Raw genomic sequence first — 20,818 nt, forward strand, 5'->3', positions numbered from 1 at the left:
TTGCCTTCTCCAGGGGGTCTTCCCAACCCAGGGATCGAACCCAGGTCTCCTGCCTTGCAGGCAGCTTGTTTACCATCTGAACTACCAGGGAGGCCCCAAAATATGAAATGCTTCATGAATTTGGGTGCCATCCTTGAGTGAGGGTCTTGCTAACCTTCTCTGTATCATTCCAGGTGTAGTGTATGTGCTGCTGAAGAGACCAGTCTGTAAATTAATGTCACCCAGACCGCTCTTTTGGTCTCTGGACTTAGGAATCACTGTCTTGTGTAGAGTCTTAGCTCAGTTGATCACCCTCCTCAGCTTGCTCTTTTGATCTCATGCTTTGTGAGAGGCATTGCCCTTGACTCTGATTCTTAGCGGGCTGGAACTCTGGTGCCGCCTTCTGCACTAGCATGCCTCTCTTTGGGATTCAGCTCTAGTCCATTCCCAGCCTTTGCTCCTTTACTTCTGGAACGTCTCTTTCAGGGAGCTTCTTCTTCATTCCAGCCACTCCTCTCAGTGTGCGTCCTCACCATCACTTTCCTGACCTAGTCAGTTGAGAACAGAGGCTCAAGAACCAGAGGGTCTGGGTTTGCATCTCCTGTTGGTACTGCTTGCTTTATCACCTCGCATAATTTGCTTAATCTTTCTTTGCCACATTTCTTTCTATAGAATGGGGATAACACAGTGCCTGTCTTGTAGTGAAGCTCTGAAGATAGGATGAGTTAATAGGGTGTACGTCAGTGTTGTCTAATAGAGCTTTGTACGATGACGGCTGTCCTCAAAGCAGTTGTCACTCGCCACAAGGCTCTTGAGCCTATGAGATGTGGCTGGTTGACGGTAGAACTGAAGTTTACATTTTCTATACTTGTAATTTAATTGAAATAGCCCCCTGTGACTAGTAGCTGCAGCCCTGAGCTGCACATGCCTCGTGCTGTATAAATGTTACCTGTTAGCCTCTTTCTAAAACTCTGCTGAAGGTCCTCAGTGCCAGATTCCGTGGCCTGCAGAGTATGTGTGACCTTGACCCCCTTTTTACCTCCTGTGTCGCTCCAGTGCCCTCCGTGCCCCTCGATGCGGCGCTGCTCGGAGTGTGGTCCCAGGGCCAGAAGGAGCAGTGATGTCCCTGGAAAACCTGTTTGAGGCGCAGATTCTTGGGCCATTGTCACGCCTGCTGAATCGCGCGTGGGGGTGGGGGGGGCACAACCGTGTGTAGGTTAATAAGCCCCCAGTTGATTCTGAGGCGTGCATGCTAGGGCTTGAGGACCGCTGCATGTTCCCGGCCACCTGGCGTTCTGCGGGTCCACCGTGTTTCCTCCTCCTCTGTTTTTCTCCTGTCTCGGTTCCTTTTTCTCCTCTTCACCGCTCAGCTCTTCCTTAACTTTGAAGACAGCCTCGGCACGGCCTAGACGCGTTCTCTGTTCCCTGTCACCCGTCTTGCTTCCAGGCTGACTTAGCCAGTCCGTTCTCCAGGAACGGCTTCTCCCTTCTCCAGGCCCCTGATGTGCTGGACACGCTCCTCCTAGCCCGCTTGCATCATATGAATAGTGGACTGAGGGTCTGGTTGTCCGTCTCTGTGCCCCATCCATCTCGCACAGTGTCTGGTGCTTTGCACGTGTTACTGGAGCATCTTCCAGGTGCCAGCATGCTGGTCAGGTCCTGAGTGAGGGAGATAGAGCCCTGGCATGAACACTCCAGTAGTCGGGCTCTGGCGGACTGAAGCAGGACTGAAGCAGTGTGCCGTGGAAAGGCGGAGGGGGAGGGGAGGGTGAGGGAAGCCTTCTCAGAGGAAGTCACATGTGAGCAGTTAGAAAGTGGGGAAGCAAGTGGGTGGGGTGGGAAAGAGAGTGGTTCCTGCAGAAGGAACAGCCTGTACAGAGGCCTGGAAGCAAAACATTGTGGGCCCACAATAAACGTTTAATTGAATACGAATTTAAAAAAAGCAAGTCACATGTCTAACTTTTGAAGTGCTACGCTCTCCCCAGCAAACTTTAGTTAGCACTTTATAAGGTGCTTTTATATTTGATATCATGCTTTCTTTGAGCTGATGTTTAGAGGGTGACCTCCAAGCCAGCAGAATACATTTATCTTTTTTCTTTCTTCCTTCCTTTTTGCCTTTTATATGGTGGAAGAAAGAATTTATCTGAAGCATTCTTCTACAGAGTGAGGGACACATCAGTGCTAGCACAGGTAAACGCATTGCTTTTATTGCGTAAGAATAGGCCAAGGTTTTAAGCACGCAGCTTCAAATTAAGGGCACTGACGAAGCATGTCTGGAGGAAGGCTGAAAGGTGGCCAGCATGACCGTCGCAGCTGTGGGCACTCCTGTAGCCCCACGCTGTACCGGCCCTTTTTACCCTTGTTGCTGCCTCTCAGGCTTCTTGTTGCTCTCATTAACCCCCCATTTTAAGGGCATCAGTCCTTGGTGCTATGTAAGTTCCCTTTTTATAGCTGTTGAATGCCTGCTTCTGTCTGTATGAGACTTTATATGTGTGCTTTTTAGTAAAAAACTCATCTTTTACTCTCAGAATGCTTTACAAGTAGTTTGTTTCCATCAACTACTAATTTTGGAGAAAGAAAAAAAAAACACACAGTTTTGTTTCTGATAACTTCAGCAATGCAGACAACTCCTAACGTTAGCCTAGAAAGCTAGAGAAAGGAAAAGAGAAAGTTTTCCCCCAAAACTTTATATGGGTGGTAATAACATGCTCTGGTGTTCCACAGATTGAAACGGGCTTTGCTTTCATACATATTTTCTTTTGACACAGTATTTGTAGCAAGGTAAGCAGTCCAGGTCTAGGGTGACCAGGTTTTGCTTATTCAGAATTGTGTGGTTAGTTAAGGGAATAAACAGAACTAGAACCAGATTTCTCTCTCTGTCTTTTTTGGTGGTATCTTTGGTTTGGGTATCAGGGCGATGGTGGCCTCATAGAATGAGTTTGGAAGTTTTCCTTCCTCTGCAATTTTTTGGAACAGTTTAAGAAGGATAGGTGCTAACTCTTCTCTAAATGTTTGATAAAATTCGCCTGTGAAGCTGTCAGGCCCTGGACTTTTGTTTGTTGGGAGGTTTTAAATCACGGTTTTCAATTTCAATGCTTGTGATTGGTCTGTTTCTTCCTGAACCAGGTCTCTTTCAAGCCCAGTACTCCTTCAGCCACATTAGGCTGCCTCTTGTTCATGAAAACGATAGTGTTTAAAAAAACACACAAATGGGTGCTTCTTTAGCATTTTTAGTTACATACATCTGTGAAACCACGCATCAAGTCAGACGTGTTATTAATCCTTATAACCAGGTCTTGACATACTGTTAGATGCTCAGAAAATGCTTATTGAGTGGAAACTGTCAGGTTTAAACTGGAAAGGGGGATGATAGAAATAAGGTGGTTGGTTTTTTTCCTTCTTCTTTTTTTAAGTATTAAGTCTCCTAGTGAACTTAGAAGCTGAAACCATTTATCCTCTTAAAATATATAGATTGAAGGGAGAGACAGTTTCTGATGTTTTCTGCAAATACTTGACACCTCAGCTGAAAAGTGCCTTCTGCTACTTCCTTCAGGGTAATATTTGTTCTGTTACCCATGTAGTGTTTTTAAAAGTTTAAGAAATTTTCTTTCCCCCGTAGGTAACACATTCACTAGTACGTAAAATTTTTAAAAGTACAAAAGAGGAATATTCCATGAGACGGCCTCCTGACTCCAGTGCTCTAGCCGACCAGTTCTCTTCCTGGGTAGCTGTCAGTAAGCTTTGTTTCCTTCTTGCCTTCCGGAGAGATCTGTGTGTATGTAAGCAGTCACTCTCTATATGCATTTTTCCCTTTGTTCCCCCCTCCACAGTTGATAGTGTATCTTAACATTCTGTTCTGCACTCTCCTTTTTATTCCCTCCCTGCTTAATGACGTAGCTGGAGTGTATTCCATATCAATACGTAAAGTTTGGTGGTATTCCCTAGTGTGGGTGTGCTGTGATTCATATAACTAGTCCCATGCTGATAGACATTTGTTTCCAGTTTTTTTGGTGACTGCAAATAGTACTCAATTAAATAACCTCCTTTGTATGTTGTTTTACTAACAAATTCCTAGAAGTGGAATGATTGAGCAGAGTGTCTTTTCTTCGTAATTTTGATATTTCTAAGTTTCTCTCCATGGAGATCCACCCACTGTGTGTATGAAAATCCTTGTTTCCCTACACCCTTTGGAGTAGTTTTTTCAAACCTTTTGGTCTTTGACAGTCTGATAAATGCACAGTCGTTACCATTTTTGACTCTGTTCTTTGGCTCTTGTTGGAGTTTGCTCTTCTAGCCTAGTGACCAGACAGCCTCTGATCACCTCTGATCCACCTCTGAACCTTTCTGCCTGATTACTTGAAAATACGCAGTTTTTAGAGATCGTTGTAAATCTTCTTTTAACTGTTGCCTTAAAAAACATATAGGTCTTTTTGCTGAATCTCTCTTGTAAGCAATGACTTATACTGATAGATTTCTGTCGAGTACAGTGAGCCCCCTTTGCCTCCCATAAAAATTTTAGCCTGTCGCTTTACTACTTCTGGCAAGGAATAGATGATTTAGTATGACCTTGTTCATCAATCTTTTTAAGTGCTTGTATTTGAAAACACATAATTTTGAATAAATATTGTATGCTAGGTAATACATTTAGGTCATACCAACCTTTTAAGGAAGGTTGTCTCTTTTATAGAGGAAACAAAGGCTCATAGAGGTTGAGTGATTTGCCCAAGGTTGTATAGCTTTAGTATGTATGTGCCAGAGTGTAGAGGCTAGTGGAGTGGTCAAAAGAAAAAAACACTATGAATTCAGAGTTGAGATAAACTGAAACTATGGTAAACTGATGCAGTAGTTTAAAGTGCTTCCTAAATTATATTAATAACTCTGATTAACTTAGGGCTTATATTTAAGAGCACATATCTTGACCTCATCGAATACTTATTGTTTGATTTTTAAATTACTTTACCCTCCATGAGCTTCAGTTCCTTTCCTGTAGAGGAGAAGTAACCGCCTTATGCATCCAGCAACTGCCTGTTAAAGATTGTTTCAAGCTTGAGCAAGTCGTGGCTCAGGTGGTTCCTTTCTTTTTCTTTTTTTTGCCTTCACTTGAAAAAAAATAAGCAGCAGGGAACAGTGCTGATTTGCCTCTCTTTTCTCCAGAAAATACCAGAACAAAACCAAACAAATTGATTTATTAACCCACAAAATACTGCCATCATATTTTAAAGGCTGAAGTTTTCATGAACACATACCCACTTTTAACAGGACATAGAAGCAGACGTTTAGATAGATTAAAAAACATATTTCACACATCTATAATCCTTTTAAGTTTGGGTGGATATTCTCTGGTCATATTCTTGTAGAAATAGGGACAATATATGACAATCCCTCCTTTGGCCTTGTTTTTAAGTAACAGTATTTCTCTCTTCTCTAGTAAAAATGATAACCAAAAAACCAACAACCCTCGCCACCCCCACCTCCCCAGAGTACCCCCTTTGTTAAAGTTGTCAAGATAAGTCTGTATTTTGTATCTTGAAGTTCAAGAGTAGAGTAAGGATGAAGCCTTAGAGCTGTTGTTTTTCATCATGCAAAGCAACCTGGCCCATATTGAAAATCAAACCAAGAACTTTAATGTAATTAAGCACCGTGTTGTATAGCACTGCTTCTCAAATTTTCATCTGGAGATCTTGTTAAAATGCAGTTTCAGGTCTTTGCCTGAGATTTTGCATTTCTAACAAGCTCAACAATTCTGCTGCTGCACAGAACACCCTTTGAGCAGCAAGTTTCTGTAGGACTGAATTTCTCCTTTACTCTTGACTGTCCTAAGTCATATGCTTAATTTCAGATGCTCAGCAGATTGCCCCTGAATGTCTGTGTCCCAGGCACTGTGCTAGGACTGGGATCGTAATGAGAATGCTAGGGAGACACTGCTGTCAGTCAAGGGAAAGCCACGGAAATAAAAACAGTCCAGTAGTGAAGTTGTGATGGACATGTCCAGGGAACTCTGAAAAAAATCTAAGTCAAAAGCTACTTTTTAAACAGGTTTATGGAGATCCTGAAACTGGGTTCTCTGATACGTTGTCATGTAAGTTCTCAATAGATGTAAAGTGAAACTGATTGAATTGTTAGTCTAAAACAGACGTTGGCAAACTCTTTTTTTGTGAAGGGCCAGATAGTAAATATTTTGGTCTATCTGACCACTGTGTGGTCTCTGACCCAACTACCCTACTCTGAGCAAAGCAGCCACACGTATCTTCTTGGAAGGCTTTGCCTACAGAACCGCTGGCGGGCTGGATGTGATCTGGAGGCCACAGTGTGCCCACCCTGGTTATTACACCTTGTATATTACACTCAGTTGTAAGTTGTGTGGAAAATAACTTAAAGTAAGAATGATTTATTTAAAAAATGCGCTCTCTTGGAACATGATCATTTACCTAGTGATACCCCTGAGAATGGATCATGCATGTAATTGTCATTTGTCCTGTGTATCATCGGGAAAAGATGGGTAAAGAATTATAGTTAATACTCTTATTGAAGAGCAGCTCAAATGCCTGTTTCATCCTTTTCTTACATGGAGAAAGAAGCTATGACAGGTAAGAGGGGTTAGGGAGTTTCAGTACAGCTATGTAATAAGACATTTCCATAATTTACTTTTTCTGGCCAGTATTGAAAAACATGTAATTTCTGGATCAAAAGAGAATGACGTTGTTGGGTACTCAGATCAGTTATTATCATTTAAGGTGATGAATAGAATTTAGGCTCTGGAGTTTGCTTTCTGGTCTCGCCACTTAACTAGTTGTGATCTTGAGCAAAGAATTTATAAACTCTTTGCTCCTCAATTTCTTAGTAGGATCATGACCCTGAACACAGTTTTGGGGATGATAAGAAATGCTATTTGATAGAACTGGTAAACAGTAGGCCCTCAGTAGATGTTACTTTCCCTCCCTTCTGATCTGGTTGAAAAATTAAGAAAAAAAAGTCTCTGTCACATAAGAATGTTAAAATTTTCTTGGAGGTAAAAAACAAAGTGATGGAGGAGCAGCTCACAATAACGTGCAGACAGATGTAAGGCCTCTTAATAGAGAAGTAAGTGGGCAAGAATTATTTAACTCTGGAACTGAAGTCTTAGAAATTCTTTCAATTTGAATTCCTATTTTTACACACGAGAAGAGATTGCATGACTTCCCCTAAGTATCTCTATGTTGTCTTTGTAAATAGGTAAAGAAGGAGACTAACATTCATCCATTAACCAGATGTTTCTGGCTCTTGGTTAGGAATTTATCTCTAAGCTAAATTCATCGTTTCATTTTGAACACTTAATAGCTTTCTTTGCTTATTTTGAACCCTTGGTAAGTGTTGACTGAAATAATTTTGTCTTCAGCAGAGATGAAGAGTAACTATAGTCCTGACTATAAATTAAAAAATCTTGATTTATTTAATGTTGCCAGTAGGAACAAATTTTTAATGACATATTTATAGTTCTTTTAGCTTGGTTTTTTTTGCAGACCTAAAAATTTACAATAGTATTAGTCTTTTTGAATTGCATCAGTAGAAGGGAATACTGACAAGCCAAAAAATGATACATTATGTGTGTGTGTGTGTGTGTGTGTGTGTGTGTATAAATTACTATTTAATGGCTTAACTCAGTTCTTTTCTGTCTTGGGTTATTGTAGTTGTCTTTCAGCTGGCTTTCCTTCATTCATCCAATAAGTAGTAATGATACCTGGCATGATAAATGCTGCGAATTGAGCAGTGAACCAAATGGGTACAAACCCCTGCCCTCATGGAGCTTGTATTACCTGGCAGACTTCAGTCTCGCCTTCTGAAGCTCTCGTCTGTATTGTCTGATTATCCTCTCTAAAATGTCTCGTCTTCCGTAGTTTAGAACCTTCAAGCCTGTTGGACTTCTGTTACTATGTGGATAAAATTCAAGCTCCTTAGCCTTTTTGCAGCTTTATCTGTTGACACGCTCTTCTTGACCCACAGTCTTTCAACATATCACAGTTCCTTGTAAGCACCACGTTCTCTTGCCTTTCAGTTTTTATATGTATTTATTTCTGTTTGGAATGTCGTTCTTTTAGACATTCCTCCAGACAAAACCAAAAATAGCTAAGAAACCTCCTTGAATGACCCGCTACCATTACTGGTTTGGTGAGATGACTTTCTTCCTGTATGACCATAGCAAATATATTCTCATGGTATGTTAGGCATGCTGGTTTTTCTCCCTAGGTTATGATAGTCTGTTTAGCTTCATCTCCTACTGGAATTAAAAGCAAATTGCTCGCTCACTCTTTATTTTTCCTTGTCTGTCAGGGCGCCTGGCTGGTAGTTTGAAATAATCCATTGAACAGTGAGTGAAATGCATGAACTTCTATCTCAGTACTATCAAGATATCTAAAGAGTGTTGGGGGTTCATGCAAGAAATCTTCGAATTTGTGGAGTGCTTACTATGTGCCAGGCAGTAGATAAGTGGCTGACCTGCTCTCAGATGAGTCTATGATAAGACTAACAAGCTTCCTCACTTTTACAACAAGCTATCTTTTTTTTTTCTCATTACCGCCCCCCCCCCCACAGATGTCGTAAATAGTGCAGATGAATCAGTAGTCTGTATTCTCAAGAGTCCAGTGCTGATGGTATCTTTCACATACAGCAGTGTTTTAAACTATTGAATAGAGACTGATGAAAATGTGGGGATCCACAAACCATCTTAAGGTCACAGGAGGAGGGAATGTGAGTCCTGGTTTATCAGGAAACCTTCTGTGGCACCTTCTGACGAGATGAATAAAGCGTCTACATCCAAACTGGGAGGAACGGGGTACTAGCTTGGAAGAAGATTTTGGAGACCACAGTGAAATAGTCTTTAAGAATTACTGCAGCACCGACACCTGGATGGTTCAAAGAGTGATACTGTAAACGAACAAGAACCACCAGCAAAAAATGAGCGCCGACAACTCGCAACAGGAGAGTGTTCCAGAAGAGGCGAACTCTGAAGTCAGGAAAGGTGTAAGACACTTACTTTTGCTTACATTTTTCTTTCTTGTTTGCACAAGATTAATATATGATAAAATATAAGAACCCTTAACAATATGTTTACATTAAAAATTTAGGTAATAAGAATTTGGAAAGAACTGGAGCGGGGGGATTGGACATATAGATGTGTATGAAAGCACTAGTATTTTTTGCACCCCTCAGAGATCCAAAGTTATTTGGATAGTTTAGTAGCATACAAAATGTATTTTAAGCAACGGTGCTCATTAAATTATTGCATTTATTCTCTTTAAAAATGTGAAGGCTTCTAAGTGGTTTCTTCCCCCGATTAAGAACAGAATTTTGACCTTTAAATGTTACCCTTGGAGAAAAATTTCTTCTGTTCCCCTGCCTCTCACCTTTGTGACAGAGCTATCTGCTTGTACATCTCAAATTTCACCAGCGTCCCTCCTTTTTGAAGACTAATGGACTCTGGCCTCTTTCATAGTGCCGGTCTCTTTGACTCTTGCTTCACACCGTGGCTTCTGTGTCTGTGACTGCTGGTCTCTGAAGTTGTTGTACGTTTATAGGGATGTTAGAAGTGTCTCGTATCCTCATGCTGGTGTTTCCAGTTCATGGATGTGCATATGTAAATCTGCGGTTTTGGAGAGGATTGTTAAAGTATAAGGTGTGTGTATATTTGTTATGAGGAAAAGGTTTAATTAATCTTTGATGAGCCTTGGTGTTAATTTTTATTGCTCCGTTTTCATACTGATTTTAAAACAGTAAGCAGAAGAGGGTTGTGTTTTCCAAATTGCTTCCTTGGTGTACTGGTTACTGAGTTTGTGTTCCGAGAACAGAGGGATCCCTGTCGCAGTGAGTTTAGGAACAGTGCATATTCATGGTTCACATAAGCACATTAAAGGCATGTGGAATGCCTTTTCACTCTGCTTAAATAAGCCTGTTTGTATAGGGGAAGGCACCTTCCCACCTCTTACAGCCCTTGAGATCTGTTTAGGAACCACAGCGATTATACTTTTTCTGGGGCTCTAATATGCTTGCAGATCCTGGCCTTTTGGTGGTTAGTGGCAGGTAGAGTCTTTGCTCTTGCTGCTTTTGCAGTAAAAATGTCTGTGAGAGTTATTAATATTTAAAGGGGGGAAAAGGAGCCAGTCCTTGTCAATCAGAAAAACCTGTGGCTAGGGCATCTGTTTATGTCCATGAGCAGACGTCTCTGCTATCTCTTAGTTCTTAAATGAACATCAGACTTGTTGGCTGTTTGGATTATTGGAGCAGGAATAAATTGATGTTCAGTTCAGTTTTTCATGGCATTGGAAGGGACAAAAAATGTTTAAAACAAAATTTTGATTAAATCAAAGTGCCTTTTTTTTTAAAGAAAAACTTTTAAATGAAGAAAAATATTCTTAAACATAAGTGTTTAGCTCAGCCTTTTTAATCACCTGTTTTTCTGTTCAGAAGATAGACTAATGCATATTCTAGGAATTGAAGTGTCCCCAGAAAGCTTACAGGAAGTTGTGAGCTGGCATTGCAGGCTCCCTTAGATGTCCTCATTTGTAAGCACCTTGAAGAGAAAGTGTCCATCTTTCTTTCGCTCACAGGCAAATTACTTGTTTCATGTGAGGCAGTAATTCGTGTCCTCATTTACGGCAAGAAGGGCTTTGTGTTCAGTTGTCAAGTGCCGCCTGTGTGTCTCAACACTGTCGACCGCCTGGGATAGCTGTTCAGTGCGATTGCGGTATCCGGAAGGTTGTTTGTGCAGTTGCCTCCTGATTCATCTGCCCTCCTCGCTTCCCAGCTCCGTCCACCCCCGCCCCCCCCTCGCTCGGGCTGAAGGGGTCTGGCTGTGAACTGCAGTACTGCTCACCCTAGCACAGGACTGCTTGCTTGAGTCAGGACTTGAGGAAGGGGCACAGACGTGGCCCTGACCTCACTGGACAGATTGTTGGAGGGTTTGATGTGTCGTGTACGGGAGGCTTTGTGTGTCTCTGTGGATGACGTTGGTGGAGCATCTCTGACTGACTTGGCATTTTCCAGCGTGGTCTGTTCTTCTCATTGCCCTAGTGTCTTCTTTCATGCAGTGGTTCAACCATTTGAAATTGTCTCTTGAGGCTTAAGGACAAGGAGTAGTTGAAGAATTACCAACAGTGTTTCCTCAGCTAATTAAAGAGGCTTGAACCTATAACCTGACCTACCCTAATCCTGAACTTGTAGCTAGGATTAATCATTGCATGTACCAAAGTATGTTATTCTGCTTCAGCTTCCGTCTCCCTTGCATATGGATTTGTTCATTCTAATTGAGTAACGTATCTCTGACTTTCTTTGTGTGTGTGTGTGTGTGTATCTACATATATATCTTTTTTCCTTATTTTGATGTCCATTTGTCATGTCTATCCTTGTCTTACAGCTGTGATCTCTGCCCCACTCAAAATAAAACAGAAACTGATCATGCTGTTTCATGATCAGCATCAGCATTTCAGAATTGAAGGTATATTTGTTGATTTAATTATATATATATATATATGAAAAAAACCCTGGTAGCTTGAGACTTCTCTCTGTATGTATTTTAAGAAAGAACATAGTTTCCTAAGTCTCAAGCTGAAAATGTGGCTGTTTTTCCTGGTATATTTGCCTTCAGTTGATTTTTCTGTGAGTTTTGGCCTTGGATAGCTATAGCGTGGGCACAGTGACTGTGAATGGCATAGTAGCTCATTACAAGAGTCGCAGCGTTCTTACAGAGGTGCTTTCGCACTGTGTTGTGTAGGGGGCAGTTCGGTAGGAGTGCTGACTGCAGCAGAGCCTGGTGGTGAGTCTGACAGCTTTGTCTCACACGTCACCTGCAGTCCAGCGGCAAACGCTTCTGGCTCTGCCCTCAGTGCGCAGGTTGGTGATTTACGGCCCCAACCACACTGGCCCCCCACTTCTTTTGTACAACCTATGAGGTAAGAATGTTTTTAAACATATTATTAAATGGTTGAAAAAATTTAAAGGATAATATTTCATACTTGGTGAAAATTATATGTAATTCAAATTTCAGTGTCTTTTAAAGTTTTATTGAAGCACAGCCACACTTGTTCATGGCTTCTCTCTTCTCTCCCACTTAACAGAAGAATTGAGTAGTTTCCGAGGCTTCCCTTGTAGCTCAGTCGGTAAAGAAGCTGCCTGCAGTGCAGGAGACCCAGGTTCGATCCCTGTGTTGGGACGATCCCCTGGAGAAGGAAATAGCAACCCACTCCAGTATCCTTGACTGGAAAATCTCATGGACAGAGGAACCTGGTGGGCTGCAGTCCATGGGGTCGCAAAGAGTCGGGCATGAGTGAATGACTAACTGCGTACTTTTCAGTGAATGTGGTTGCAACTAATGCGGCCCGCAGAGGCTAAAGTATTCACCGCCTGGCCCTTTCCAGAGACAGCTTGCCAAGCCGCGCTCTGGAACACACGGCAGAGGCCATCACGTGTCTCTCCGCCCCACCACTACTCTGGGTCAGACTTATGACTTGACCATTGCTTTTGCTTCCTGATTATCTCCTTGCTTTTGTCCTTGTCCACCTGCATCTACACAGTCAGAGGACTTTTTTTTTTAAATCAGATTTTGTGACTGCTTTGCTAAAAACCATCTATAGTGGTTTGCTGCCTTGCTCAGTGAGTGTGGAAAGTGTGTCAGATTTCTCTGTTGGTGATTGCAGACGTGGTGTAAAAGCAGACATGCAGTGTGGGAGCAGATGGACACGACTGAGTCCCAGTAAAACTTTATTCACAGCAGCAGGTGCTAAGCTTGGTGCGGCCTCTGGGCTTTTTCTGACTTCTGCTCTAGAGAGTGTGAAAGCTTCCCAAGCCCTTTCCTTCCACGTGACACACATTTCCTGGTGTACGTCCTGCTATTCTCCTCCTCTGCTGCCCACCAGCCGCCGGACTTTCCTTTTATCCCGGCACATCCCCGCATAAGCACCCTTGCACGTGCCGGGCCCTCTACTTGGAACATTACCACCACCACCCCCCTCACCCCCCAGGCAGTATCTGTTGGGTACCTGCTATGTACCAGATAATGTCCTCAACTTCTGGGGTTTACCTGTGAGCAAAACCTAAAACTTAACACCTTATGTAGCTCACTTCAGGAGGAGAGAGAGAGAGAGAGAGAGAGAGAGTGTGTGTGTGTGTGTGTGTGTGTGTGTGTGTGTGGGTGTGGGTGTGTGTGTGTGTAGACAGTAAAAATAATAGCAGATATAAAAAGTAAAGGATACCATGTGTCATAAGACACATGCAATGGGAAAAACCAGACTGTGCTGAGAGAGGCCTTGTGGGTAAAGTGACGTCTGCAGAGATCTCTGGGAGTGGCTGTGGGAGGGGGTGGTCCCCAAAGTCAGTGTTTGCATGGCTTGGCTCCCTCCCCTCCTTCCCTGACTGCCCTGTAGAAATTGCAGCCTCTCCATCACACCCGGGACTCCCTAGTGCCATTTCTGTGTGGTTTCTGTACATAGTACGTACTGCCAGTTGACATACTCTGTGTTTTAGTTCGTCTCCTCCTCCTAGAATGTAAGCTCCAAGAGAGCTTTCTTTTTGATTCCTGGTTTTTACTTAGTGCCTGGCACATAGTTGGTATTCAGTAAGTATTTATGCAGTGAATCCGTCTAGGTGAATTGATAACCCCTAGAGTTTTCTTTACCAGTAGTATTTTTATCATGCGTATCACTGCATGTATTTACCACTTCTTGGTAAGAAATAGGTTATTGGGTGATAAATACGGAAGCACAGGGGGAAGGAAGTTCAGCAACACCAAGTACTCTTCAAGATGATTTTGTTTCTTTTTAAATCAAATGGCTACATATGTATAGTTAGAAAGACACCATTAAAAAAAAGTGATGTTGAGACTTCCCTCCTGGCCCAGTGCTTTGAGACTCTGCCTTTCCAATGCAGTGGGTGTGGATTTGACCTCTGGTTGGGAAACTTAAGATCCTACATGCTGCAGGGTGCAGCCAAAAAAAAAAAAAAGAAAAATAAATAAAAATTTTAAAAAGTGATGTTGGAAGGTGATTGAGGAAGGGAAAAAAACAAGGCTGTGCTTAGTGATACAGCTAGGTGGACAGTGAGCTGGATGTCCTGCTTCTAAACAGAAAGGCCCATAAGGACGTCCGCATGTCTTCCCCCTTGTCCATCACTCTTCCCTTTTTCAATTCGAAATAGCCTCGAAACAGTTGATTTAGAACAGGGGTCAGCAAACTAGACCCAGCCTGTGAGCCAGTCCTGTCCAGGACCTGTGTTTATATGGACTTTTAGCCAGTTTTATATTTTTAAAGGGTTATTAAAAAAAAGACTATGCTGTAGATGCCACAGGCTTTACGTGGCCTACAAAACCTAAAAATACTTTTCTGCCCTCCTACAGAAACAGTTTGCTAACCTTTGACTTACAGGTAAGGCACCTTCTTGGTTGCTTACAGGGTAGAAAGATATTTCTCTATGGTGGTATTCATAAATAACAGAACTTTAGATTTGGAACAAGTAATTCGTCTCACTTGTTTCAAAGGTTGTGTTGAGACCTGGAAAGCTATCTTAGCTTTCTGGGGTAGCACAGCTTTCTAGGTATAGACCCCAAGTCCCTAGCTCGTTATTTTTTATGTACCTTTTTTTCATATCAGTAAAGAGTGGTGTGGAGAAGGTGATGGCACCCCACTCCAGTACTCCTGCCTGGAAAACCCCATGGATGGAGGAGCCTGGAAGGCTGCAGTCCATGGGGTTGCTGAGGGTCAGACACGACTGAGTGAATTCACTTTCACTTTTCACTTTCATGCATTGGAGAAGGAAATGGCAACCTACTCCAGCGTTCTTGCCTGGAGAATCTCAGGGACGGGGGAGCCTGGTGGGCTGCCGTCTGTGGGGTCACACAGGGTCAGACACGACTGGAGTGACTTAGCAGCAAAGAGTGGTGTTCCCTCTTTTGTTATGACTTAGGCAGACTGTTTTCTTCTAAGCCTAATTTTTATCATCTGTGAAACTGAGAAATTGATACTGTAGGCATTCTGTAATAATTAAATAATGCCATAAGGTGCAAGTATACAGTTAAAAGTGCTCAACAGATCAGAGCTACTTTATTTTATTGTAGTGTAGTCAACAGATTTCTGGTGCCTAAAGGTCACGCCCCTCTTCCTGCCCACGCCCATTGTTGAGGGGGTGGGGTCGCTCCGGTCTCCCCTCCATCCTCAAGTCAGCTTCTGCTCTCTGCGTGTGTCCTGTCTCCCTCTGTCCTGTCTCATAGGGATAAATATGATGGCTTACATGGTAATCCAGGATAAATGCAGTATCAAAGTGCTTCATTTAATCATATCTGCAAAGATCCTTTTCCAAATAAATGAACATTTACAGGTTCCTGGGATTAAGACCTAATATCTTTGGGAGCCGTCATTCCGCCTGCTACTGCAGGTTTTCATTTCACTTGGGTAAACAGCTAGGAGGGAGACTGCAGGGTTGAATGATAAAGGTATGTTTAACTTTATAACAAATTGCCAGGCTGTTTCCACAGTGGCTGTGCTGTTTCACATTTTTACCAGCAATGTTTGAGTTTCATTTGCTCTGCATTCTAACACTTGGTATTGTCATTTTAAAAATGTATTCTAATAAGATATATCATTGTGATTTAATTTGCATTTCCCTAGTGATGAGTCGTGTTGAGCACCTTTTCCTGTGCTTATTTATTTATATCTTCTTTAGTGAAATGTCTGTTCATATATTTTATCATTTTAAAAATTGGGTTATTTTCTCAGTTGAGTGTGTTCCTTTTTTCACAGCTTTGTTCTCCCCAAGCTCATCCTGGGCCCCAGGGACTTAGGAAGATGTCGGTGCTTCTGTGATCCTTGGCATTTCTTAGATTTCATTGCTGTGCACTTTCCTTTTTGAGTTTCTAAAACTGAAAAGACTTGAGTCCTTTTCAAGCTCCTAATAGATTTACTATGTAAAAGAGATAGAATCTAAATAAGCCTGTGGTGGGTGTGTTGGTTAGGTCTAGGGTTGTGAAAGAGTGATTTATTCATGCGTGTGAGCAGACTGAAGGAGAGGGAGGGAGCTGGCTCTCCGGCCAGCTGGCCCAAGACTAGAGAACTGTGGATTCTCGCTTCTCTCCTCTGCCACTCTCTTTGAATTGGTTATGTGGTCTCCTCTCTCAGACAGGTTTTCTCTCACTGGATGTAGGTCTCTCAGAACTCAGATCCTTCCACCCTGGTGACCCTAAAGGAAAAAAAGGATCCTCTCTTCAGACTTTGTTCAGAAAACCCCTGGGTTTTCAGCGTGAAGGCATATGCAGATTAGTAAAACAGTCACTCTGCCCTAGTTGAACATCTTAGCTCAAGTTTAATGGGAACAAAACAGATTCTTGATCTCTTCCTTCTCTTTTCCCCATAGTTTTCTTTATATCGGTAAATCCACCCTTTCTCTATCAAAACCAGAGAACAAGAGGTCCTCCTTGATTCCCTTTAAGGCATAGCCCTCTTCCTGCATATGCAGACCATCACTCTTGCTTGCTGCTCTGTAACCACACTTCTCTTTTCCAGTTTCCTCAATTTGCCAAACTCTTCTTGAGGCCTTTGCACCTGCTGTGTGTTTCTGCGTGCAGTGACTTACCCCTCCAGGGTGTAGCTTCTTCTCTACCACAGGCCTCTGCTTGAGTGTCACCACCTTGGAGAGGTCCTCTTTCTAAGGCATGTAGCTCTTCCTTTTTTCCCATCTCTTTCCAAACTCTTTATTTGCTTCCCAGCACTCCTTATAACAGCCGAGAGTCATTTGACCCATCTGCCTCTCTTGGATTTTGCCTTTTTTGCCGCCAGGCTCCACCTAGTTTGAGTTTGGGGACTGTCATGTTTGCCTCTGTGTCTCTGGTTCTAGTTCAGCGTGGGGCATGTTGGGGACGTGAAGGTGTTTGAATGAATGAATCAGAATGCCTTTCACAGTTGGCCTGACTCGGGTTTAGTGCTCTCCCAGCGTGGGGAGTTGGTGGATGGACGGAACTGCAGTAGCACCATAGTAGGCTCCAAGTGAACCTCTGTTAAGATGCCACACTTAATGTTGTTTTTTTTTTTTGTTTTTTAGTTTTTCTAGTAATAATGATTAATTCTGATATTAATCATTGTGTTTATTATTTTTATTTGAATAGAAATAATTTCTAAGGGTTATTTGTAGGCATTGGTCTCAACTAAGTTTAAAATCTTGATTTAAAAGAACAGCCAGAAGAGTCTGAGTAGCACTCTTTCCTCTAATACTTTGTGCGGTGTGGCCATGTTATGGGCCAGCTAGGTGTTTGAAAACATCAGTAAGAACATTCCCCTTCATGTTGCTCTGTTGTGCTTACCCTGGGAAGCTTCTGTTCATCTTCCTGTATTGTCTCTTTCTGTCACTTTTCTTGGGATGGTCCACTTATTTGCTGCTCTCTTAATCAGCTCTGGGCAGTTCAAGACAGAGAGAATCTGAAGTCAAGAATGTTTGGAGATGCGGTAGAACACAAAAGTTCATAACCTGCCTGGGATGACTCCTGAGTTAGTGAGGTTTCAGGTGATCATACAACTTGACATCCAAAGCAGGGTGTTTCTGAGCTGAAAGGGAGTGCTGAGAAAACAATTATAACCTGGGCCTTCCTGCAGAGCCCAGTGATGGTGAGGTGACAGTCTGTTGTTGCAAGGTGGGGTAGGGTGCTCTGAGCCTGAGAGCTTTGGGTTGGGAAGAGGCTTGCCACTTGAGGCCATTGGTTAGCATAGATCAACTAGGATCATGGCATCCGGTCCCATCACTTCATAGCAAATAGATGGGGAAATAGTGGAATCAGTGGCTGACTTTATTTTTCTGGGCTCCAGAATCACTGCAGATGGTGATTGCAGTCATGAAATTAAAAGGCACTTACTCCTTGGAAGGAAAGTTATGACCAATCTAGACAGCATATTAAAAAGCAGAGACATTGCTTTGTCAACAGAGGTCCGTCTAGTCAAGGCTGTGGTTTTTCCTATGGTCATGTATGGATGTGAGAGTTGGACCATAAAGAAAGTTGAGCACCGAAGAATTGATGCTTTTGAACTGTGGTGTGAAGACTCTTGAGAGTCCCTTGGACTGCAAGGAGATCCAACCAGTCCATCCTAAAGGAGATCAGTCCTGGATGTTCATTGGAAGGACTTATGTTGAAGCTGAAACTCCAATACTTTGGCCACCTCATCCGAGGAATTGACTCATTGAAAAAGACCCTGATGCTGGGAGGAATTGGGGGCAGGAGGAGAAGGGGACAACAGAGGATGAGATGGCTGGATGGCATCACTGACTCAATGGACATGGGTTTGGGTAGACTCCGGCAGTTGGTGATGGACGGGAGGCCTAGTGTGCTGCGGTTCATGGGGTCGCAAAGAATCAGACACGACTGAGCGACTGAACTGAACTGAGAACATTTTCATCATCACGGAAGGTATCATAGAAAGTTCAGTTAAGAACAGTGTGAAAGAGGGAGCCAGGCAGGGCTCTTGGCTTCCCGTAGTCTTTCTGAGGACTGAATGTAAACAGCGAGCCGAGGGGTCTATAGATCTGTCCCAGTGAGGAGATGCCTTACGGATAAGGTCGAAATCCTAGGGTCTGAACCAGATTCTCTTTTTGTTTTCCCATAGGAAGCTGGTTTTGCGTTTTGCTATAATGTTCACTCAGAATACACGGGCTGCGTGGTCTGCAGGCGCCTGGCCCCGTCAGCGGGTTACTGAGTGTCTTCTGCACTAGCGTAGGGTTTTCCCTTCACAGCTCCCTGCCAGTTTGTCTGCCGGTGGTTGCAGTGTGCATGCGAGGGTAGGTTGGAAAGACAGACCTTGAGTAGTTTTTGAGTCTTATTTATGTGAAGCAAATTGGAACTCTTAAATTAGAAAGAGGGTAGAATTTTATAGCCAAGTACGCACTGTAGAATTTGGTCTTCACTTTTGCAGTTCCAATCTGTAATTGAGATGAATAGCAGTGTTAGTATGTAGCATGACTGATTCTATAGAGGTAAACTTATCACTCCAGAATTGGGTTTACCTTTTCAAATTAGGTAAACACGTGCTTTTTCTTTAAAAAATTTTTTGCTTTTGACAAAGGATGCTAATATCAAATGTTTTGTGGGAAAACAGAAAAAAACCATTAAAAGTTATATGAAGATTGTAAAACACACGCACAGTCACCTTAGAGCCACCTCATATGTAACATTTTTAATGAAGACACTTTTGTTATGCCTTTTCTTAGATTTTTTTTTAACTTCCTTGTTATATGTGCCTTGAATAAATAGAACTATATATGGTTGTTCAGTGAGGATCACAGTTATTGTGAAATTTCTTGAGATAACAACATTAAAAATAGTACTTAAAATTATATTCCTATATAAAGTAGTGACAGTGCCTCTTAATGTTTTAATTCAGAGTAATTAGTGGTTACCATTTGGTTTCATTTAATCAAGTCAGATAAGTTATCGCCATTTTATGGTGAGAATGGGTAGAGTAGAGGTAACTGGCTGTGCTTTCAGCAACTGGCTAAACTAAACCCTCAGTGTTACAGTAAAGGGGAGGGCAGATGTGATGGAAGGCCCTTGGAATTAAAAACTGGCCTTGTACAGGGCACAGGGCATGTAGTCATACACTGAATAGTTCGTCAAAAATTTTTTTTCACGGTCAAAATTTGCTCTGTAGACGTTGTATTCAGTTTTTGTAATCTGTTTTTATGTATCAACTTTAAAACTTTGTCAGTTTTAAAATGTGAGTTCCTTCTATACAGATTTTCTAGAATGGTACCCATACAGATGCCATTAACTGCATGTGGCTAATTCAATTTAAAAATTAAAAAAAATTAATTTAGCTACATTTCAGGTACCTGGTATCCCACATGTGGCCATTGATTTTCATCATCATGGAAAGTATCATGGAAAGTTCAGTTAAGAACAGCATTAAAGAAAGTATCACGGGAGGACAGGGTTTGTTTTTTGCTTATTAAGCTTTAGGGGTTTTGGGCGTTAAAAATGTTAGCTTTCAATTATTTCTCCTGATGAGCCGGGCTTTATCAAGCTTGTCATGCTCACACTTGCCCTAATCTTTTATTAGTCTCTCTGGCTCTGTGTGAATCACTCAGACTAGGCTGAGGTATTTGGGGCTAAGTAATACAAAATCTCACACGCTAGTAAAGTAATGCTCGAAATTCTCCAGGCCAGGCTTTAGCAATACGTGAACCGTGAACTTCCAGATGTTCAAGCTGGTTTTAGAAAAGGCACAGGAACCAGAGATCAAATTGCCAACATCCACTGGATCATCGAAAAAGCAAAAGAGTTCCAGAAAAACATCTATTTCTGCTTTATTGACTATGCCAGAGTTTTTGACTGTGTGGATCACAAGAAACTGTGGAAAATTCTGAAAGAGATAGGAATACCAAACCACCTGACCTGCCTCTTGAGAAACCTATATGCAAGTCAGGAAGTGACAGCTAGAACTGGACATAGAACAACAGACTGGTTCCAAATAGGAAAAGGAGTATGTCAAGGCTGTATACTGTCACCCTGCTTATTTAACTTCTATGCAGAGTACATCATGAGAAATGCTGGCCTGGAAGAAGCACAAGCTGGAATCAAGATTGCTGGGAGAAATATCCATAACCTCAGATATGCAGATGACACCACCCTTATGGCAGAAAGGGAAGAGGAACTAAAAAGCCTCTTGATGAAAGTGAAAGTGGAGAGTGAAAAAGTTGGCTTAAAGCTCAACATTCAGAAAACGAAGATCATGGCATCTGGTCCCATCACTTCATGGGAAATAGATGGGGAAACAGTGGAAACAGGGTCAGACTTTATTTTGGGGGGCTCCAAAATCACTACAGATGGTGATTGCAGCCATGAAAC

The 20,818-nt window shown here is 42.3% G+C and overlaps 1 protein-coding gene and 1 non-coding gene across 3 annotated transcripts in view; one reads left to right on the plus strand and one right to left on the minus strand.

Moving 5' to 3' along the window:
• The window catches only part of KAT6A (lysine acetyltransferase 6A), a 101,223-nt gene that overhangs the window by 12,540 nt on the left and 67,865 nt on the right, over positions 1-20,818 (plus strand). The window lies entirely within an intron of this gene.
• On the minus strand, positions 97-200 carry LOC138079383 (U6 spliceosomal RNA). Its single transcript, XR_011144862.1, has one exon. It is a non-coding gene; the product is annotated as a U6 spliceosomal RNA (small nuclear RNA).

The sequence above is a fragment of the Capricornis sumatraensis genome, chromosome 4 (genome assembly GCF_032405125.1).
Source record: "Capricornis sumatraensis isolate serow.1 chromosome 4, serow.2, whole genome shotgun sequence".
In the NCBI taxonomy this organism is placed as follows: Eukaryota; Metazoa; Chordata; class Mammalia; order Artiodactyla; family Bovidae; genus Capricornis; species Capricornis sumatraensis.